Here is a 7769-nt window from a genome sequence, read left to right as displayed (position 1 = left end):
CACAAAAAACAATGATCTAACACAAAAACAGCAATTTAACCCAAAAACAGCGATCTAACACAAAAACTGTGATCTAACCCAAAACAGCGATCTAACCCAAAAACTGTGATCTAACCCAAAACAGCGATCTAACCCAAAAACAGCGATCTAACACAAAAACAGCGATCTAACCCAAAAACAGCAATCTAACCTAAAAACAGCTATCTAACACAAAAACAGTGATCTAACCCAAAAACAGCGATCTAACACAAAAACTGTGATCTAACCCAAAACAGCAATCTAACTTAAAAACTGCGATCTAACAAAAAAACTGCGGTCTAACCCAAAAACTGCAATGTAACCTAAAAACTGTGATCTAACACAAAAACAGCAATCTAACACAAAAACTGCGATCTAACCTAAATACAGCGATCTAACACAAAACAGCGATCTAACCTAAAAACTACGATCTTACAAAAAACCAGTGATCTAACACAAAAATGCGATCTAACACAAAAACTGCGATCTAACCTAAAAACTGCGATCTAACACAAAAAACAATGATCTAACACAAAAACAGCAATTTAACCCAAAAACAGCGATCTAACACAAAAACTGTGATCTAACCCAAAACAGCGATCTAACCCAAAAACTGTGATCTAACCCAAAACAGCGATCTAACCCAAAAACAGCGATCTAACACAAAAACAGCGATCTAACCCAAAAACAGCAATCTAACCTAAAAACAGCTATCTAACACAAAAACAGTGATCTAACCCAAAAACAGCGATCTAACACAAAAACTGTGATCTAACCCAAAACAGCAATCTAACTTAAAAACTGCGATCTAACAAAAAAACTGCGGTCTAACCCAAAAACTGCAATGTAACCTAAAAACTGTGATCTAACCTAAAACAGCGATCTAACCTAAAACAGCGATCTAACACAAAACTGCGATCTAACACAAAAACAGCAATCTAACACAAAAACAGCGATCTAACACAAAAACTGTGATCTAACCCAAAACAGCGATCTAACTTAAAAACTGCGATCTAACAAAAAAAACTGCGGTCTAACATAAATACTGCAATGTAACCTAAAAACTGTGATCTAACCTAAAAACAGCGATCTAACCTAAAACAGCGATCTAACACAAAACTGCGATCTAACACAAAAACAGTGATCTAACCCAAAAACAGCGATCTAACACAAAAACAGCGATCTAACCCAAAAACAGCAATCTAACCTCCAAATAAGAAAAATAATCAAATTCCAAATAAGAAAATCAACTCTGCCATTGGGCCGCAATCGAAGTCCGGATCCGTCGTTTAGCATTCGCGTTTTTCAAAAATTCAAATGTTTCGAATCACTATGATCATCAAAAATTGTTTTTGAATCGAATCCATGATGAGTCAATAGTTAGGTAACTATTGCTGGATTTAAAAACAGTCAGTTTGAGGTAGGTTGATGATGTTTTAAGGGCTGAAATGGACGCTCAATACCTCGGTCTCTAAATAACGGATGAAAATTAACCTTATATGTGCACTTTCGAGCTAAACTACTATGACACCTAATCATTGTCTACAAGAGCTGTGCTAAAGTAATCATTTAAAGTCAATCGATCATTTATAGAGGCTTTAGTTTTGAGTTTTTTTCACAACAATTTTTGATCAAAGATGTAAAATATACTTACGTCGTAATGTCTGTGAAACGAATGATTCGATCAGCTGACAGCTGGTCATCGTTCAGTAAACCGCACTGACCTCAACCAATCAACACGCGGCTTAATACATTTAACATTCAAACTACTTGTATGTAAATCACAAACGCGGAAGTAAGTGGACCGGAAGAAAGTGGCGAACGATTCTACGGATCAGTCTTCTGAACCGACGGCATCACATAAATCAGTTTTCACCTATTCTAAAACCGGTATTAGATTTTATCAGATTTACTATTAATACTTTGGTTAATATGGCTGTCAGTTTTATAAGATAATTCAAAATTCAAAGTAAAATGAATATCTCCGTTCATAATTTTTCAGAAATGATTTTTCATCGTAGACTGGTTGCCCGTTCATTCCCGCGCAATGAACATTGACAGTTAGACTGGTTACCGGGCTCTATCAGGCTACTGAATTGACGACTTCGCACATCGGTTTTCACTAATTCAAATTGTTGAGCTTTTGCAGATTTATCTTATTAAGATAAGAAGAAATTTTGTAATCAATATGGGAAAATATTTCAGAATCTGATATAAAATGAATATTTCCGTCAACCATATTTCAGTAATGGTTTTTCAATGTAGACTGATCGTGAGGTGGCTAGACTGGTTACCGGTCTCTATGGGACAGGTAGACTGGTCGCCTGTCCAATTCTGCGCCACCTGCATGCGCAGTCAGAATAGGACAGGTTTAACCCGTCCGCCATCTTCCACGGAATGTACGGATCCAATCAGATTTCAGTATTTCATCACGTGAACAATGTAACATGGCCGCCTCCAGAGTGTCTCGATTTACGTTCCATGGACCGCTTAAAAGTCGATTTTTACACCAATGAAGAAAGAAACTCGACCAAAACTATCAGGTAACCTTTCTGCGGGCACCTGTACTACGTGTGGCTTCGAAAATATCGATATACAATTCAAGATGTCTCCGTTACAGCGCCGTCAAAATCTACCCTGCTCGAATGAACTGTCGTCAATCGACAACAACAACGAACTTGAGATGGAACAACCAATCTCCACTGACTGACGTACTGAACTGAAACAGCCATGCAGCAGAGGCCACGACACCGGCAATTTGTCAGTTCACTTAAGATGATTGATTGATTATTCTGAATGTGACACTGGACATTAGCAGTCAATTTCAGTGACAGTGTGGTGAAAATATTATACGACAGGTAACTTCACTTCAATGACAATGTCTTTTAAAACTTGTGAACAGTAAATGAATACTTATTTATAAATATTCTGTTGATTGTCTATTTGTAGGTCATTGTGTGTGTTCTGATGATGATTTTCTGAGATACAACTCAATATTAAATTGAATGAGCTCAACGTGCACAGAATGAATTGTCGTTGTATCATGGTAAGTTTGAAAAATGGATGGGACATGAATTGAAAAGTCAATCCAGGTTTAATTGTTGGTGATATGTGTATTGATTCAATTTCAGAAAGTAACGTCAATCACGAATCAAAGAGATTAACGAATCCAGCACTAATCGTCATGAAATTAGATTCCAAATAACGATGAAACTCCTTGATTCTGAGATGATGAGGTTTAAAGAGCTGGAATTTATGAATAACTACACGAGCGAGCATGGATTTAGACCTACTGTCTGGTCAAGACTTGGTCTTTGTGATTCGAGTTAAGTTAGAGATATCAGAGTCATTCTGTTGTCACACAATTTGCAATGTCACAAAATATGTATCGTCTTGTCAGGCTGTCTTTATATTGAATTAGATTTTGTACTAGAAGTGGACAATAAATATAGAATGGCTGTAAAAAAGAGTTTTTCTTGATCGATTTTATACTCAATTTCTAGCAAAAATCATGTTGGTCCATGAGGAGAGGAAAATATTGTGAATATCCAGATGATCTGAATTATTGGTCTTACCCAAGTCTGTCCCAACTCATTGTCTGTATCGAGAATATAAGTGAAGATGCTGCAGTGGATCCAAATATCTGATCTCGCAAAACACTGACAAAGGAGTTCAACTATTGTAAACTTTATTCAGACTTTAGTGATTTTCACATCATTAACAAAACAATTCACTGAATATATTTCACATACGGTTTATAAAGAAAGCATGTCCCCCTTCGGCCAAGTTCCTTCAGAATGACTATCGCGGCTGAGCCCTTTTTCTTACCTACAAAATGAATAAGTATCAATTCAGTTGTCAGTTTGAATTCCGAGTAAATATCAGCGGATTATTTCGATACTTACAGCAATTAATGCCTATTCTTCGGTCTTTAAATTTCCTTTTGTTTGCTGTTTACATTTATGATTCATAGATAATCAGCTGATTTACTGTAATCAATCATTCCAGCGCGATTTTGATATTACTCCTAGTTTCGCTTATTCGATGAGACGCCATTTTAACCCGGAAGTAACTCGATACTGACATGTTTGACATGCATGGAAAATGTAAAATGGAGGATGGGATCAACCGGTCTCTAACTGAAGGTAGAGACCGGCAACCAGTCTATGGGACAGGCAAACAGTCTATGCTCCGACTCACCTACCAGTGTATGGAATACCTCCACTCTGGCGTTCGATTGCCAGGGCACGGAATCTTGCCCGCATTTATACAATTCTTTTCATGCACGCCGCGCTTTATTATGCAAGTTATCAGATGTTGTATGCTGTAGTACAGTGAACTCTGAAGGTTTAGTTTGGGCTATTCACGCGATCACGCCCCGCCGAAGAGTTATCCCTGCAGACTAATCATCGTAAACCAGAGAAGCGTCCCGGTATCCTTATTTTTGAGGATGACATCTTCACGTGTCGGGGTTTGATTGCCTCCCACCGATTCAAGCCAACACGAACCCTGCGGCTAGTGCAGATCACTCTTTGGTCTTCTGTTCTTCGGCCTCGTCGAACTGAATTCAGTTTGTCCAGATTTCTAATGGTGACGAATGCAAGAAGTGAGGAAAAGAGGCATCCGAAAACTCCATAGACTCCTGAAGTTAAAGACATAGGGTTCAGTTAATGCCTTTCTACTTGATGTTTCTAGAAGATACGGAAAGGACCAAAACTCAAAATCCCCACTAAAACAGGGATGTATTTAATATAGTTTCATCGTTTCATCATTTGAAGTGAACGTAAACAGCTTGAAAATAAAAACTACCACGAAAATATATCTTAAACTAAATTCAATTTCAACACGATTATTTGTTTACATCGATTCCACCCAGCGGCGTTTGTTATCGAACTGTGATTGAGTTTATATTCATTGTCAGATCTGAAATAGTTCCCGTTATAGCTGCACAGAAAAACGAGTCTATCATGATGTTCCAACTACACAACTACTGTGGCATGCGAGTAATAAATTCACTTTTCCGATACATATCGATTAAGTGGCAGCACTAGACGGTTCAAGATTTTAGACAGCTCGCTATGATTCTACTCTGGCAAGCGAGCTATAAGTTAGTTCACAGATTTACCGCTATTGATTTGTTTAGGGGCAGCACCTGAAGGTTAAGACATTGAAGAGCTCTGTATCTTGCTGTGGCACGCGAGATTCAGCTCCCTGGGTCCAGTTCTACAGGTCAGAGTCGATTCATTTTCAATGGGTCGACAGAGAACTAGATCGCTCACAACTTGAAAAGAAATATATACTAGTTATTGATGACAAATTCGAAAATTCCCAAAAAATAAATCATACAAATTAAGTAGTTCAATGAATTAATTATATATGCAAAATTTTCAATGAATCCCATCACATCTTCACTATCTTTTTCTGATGATCTGGGCTCAATTGCACAGTGGTGACCTATATAATAATACTGTTCCATCCTATAGCTGTTGGAATCGCTAGTGAAACTTGCTAGTGAACTTATGGTCTCAGATAAGACTGGTGATCTTAAATCGAAGACTTGGCACTCCGACCATTTTCTGAGGATCCGGTTGTTATAAACTCTCGCATAAAAACAGTCTGAGGAGGAACTTGTATAGAAGAGGAATTCCACGAAGAAATTTCCACCAGAGAAAGCTGAGAAAACCAAAATATTTTTTAAAAAACTTGACAATGACCAAGTAATATATATATGACAAACTAGTTTTATTAGAAGGCTTGTTGGCCTTTTAAAGTTGAATCATATGTTTTTTTAGAAACATCAATATACTAGAAAACATTTTTTCTAACATGACAAAGTATAAAAAACATGATCTTTGAATTGTTCAACACTTGTTACAACACTTGTATAAACAGGCTCAAAGTTTTCTGAGCTAAAAACTAACCATAACTGAATGTTTCAATAGCACACAAGTTATTCAATTGTTTACAATTTTTGATACAAAAAATGATAACATTTGAATTTTGATTTATCCCAGAAATCAAAAATTAACATAAATTTCTCAATAAAAGGACAATAATGTAGTCACTGTAGTTACATTGATTATAATGTTGACGACTTGTGATTAAACCAAATTACGTTATCTGAAGTAAACTGAATACAAATTGAGACTAAAAAATAGGGATGACTTCAGTAATGTGACGATTTATCCAAATTATGACTTACACTTCCAAATGATGACTTACACACTTAGTAAATTGAATTAGAAATACAAATTGAGACTAAAAAATAGAGATGACTTCAGTAATGTTTTTTTTCTATATCTCGTTCGTATGATGATCACCTAGAGTCGAATACAGGAATTCGGAATGGAGAATAAGTGCGCATTAATCATCCAACTCTTTCTTCCCTTCTCTTTCTTCCCTTCCTTTCTTGTTTACGTTTCCCTGAAAATACATTATATATTTCACATGTATGATTAAAAATGAATATATAAATGCTGCAATGAAAGATGATGAGAATTGCATAAACATGAAGAATTCATTTCAATATGAAATAATAAACCCCTAAAATTAATTTAGGACTTATTTTATGAAACTGATCACTGATTCATAAAATTGTTAATTCTTAATTTAATCTTTTATTTTTATTTTTGAATCAGGGCCCAGGGATGAGTGTTTAGCGTTTGTAGGTTTGCTACCTGTGAGTAGTGGATGTACATTCACTCCGATGGATAAAATGGGGATCTTAAAGTATATCTCTGTTCATGCAGATTTCATCCGTCTCAATGCACATTTCGTCCCAGTCTCAATGCAGATTTTCATGAACCATTTCCTGCGTGAAACTGAAATTTTCAGATGAAGAAGTTAAACAATTAAAAGAACAACTATAGCATAACAGACACTATTTGCAAAACATGTAAACCAGATAAAATAGCAGCAGCTGTTAGCTGCTAGGCAGTGGGGATCAAAGGTAATCAGGAGGAAAGGGAAGGGATATGTAGGAAGCAGGCTAGGGGGATGTTGGTTAAAGAGACATTCTTAACCATTAAAGAAACACTCTGAGTCCATGTTCTGACGATATATAGAGAATCAAATGCTAATCAAGGTAAGTTTGAAAAATGGATTCTGAACCATAAATTTGTAAAGTCAATCCAGGTTTAATTATAAGTGTGATATGTATTTTAATTTCAGAATGATAACATCATGCAGTAATCAAAGAGAATAAAGAATCAGCACTAGCTGTCATGAAATGAAATTCCAAATAACAGGCGGTGAAACTCTTCGATTCTGATAAACTGATGAGGTTTAAAGAGCTGGATTCTGTGAATAACTGCACTAGCGAGCCTTCAATTTGAATTGTGATTGGATTATCTGTCTGGTCGAGACATGGTCTTTATGATTCTAAAGACACTATCATTCAAATCAGGGATATCAGGATCGTCCCAATTTGTCGATGAAAAAAAAACTACTGTTCTATGTCATGAAATACGTAGTGTCATTGTTTATTCTCTTGTCAGGGGCTGAACAAGATTTTGTACCAGAAGTGAACAATAAATATTGAATTCAGTGAAAAAGAATTGGTCGTGGTGAATTTTATAATCGATTTCTAGCAAAGTCAACATTGACAATGTGTGGTCCATGAGGAGAGAGGATATTGCGAATTTCCAGTGTGATCTGAGTAACTTGTCTTGACCAAATCTCTTAATTTGACTGTCCCAACTTGCTGTCTGTATCAGGAAATCAGTAGGCTGAGGTGGATCCAAATATCTGAT

This window comes from Tubulanus polymorphus, chromosome 3 (assembly GCF_964204645.1).
Source record: "Tubulanus polymorphus chromosome 3, tnTubPoly1.2, whole genome shotgun sequence".
Classification (NCBI taxonomy): Eukaryota; Metazoa; Nemertea; class Palaeonemertea; order Tubulaniformes; family Tubulanidae; genus Tubulanus; species Tubulanus polymorphus.
Note: the sequence above shows the minus strand (reverse complement) of the source record.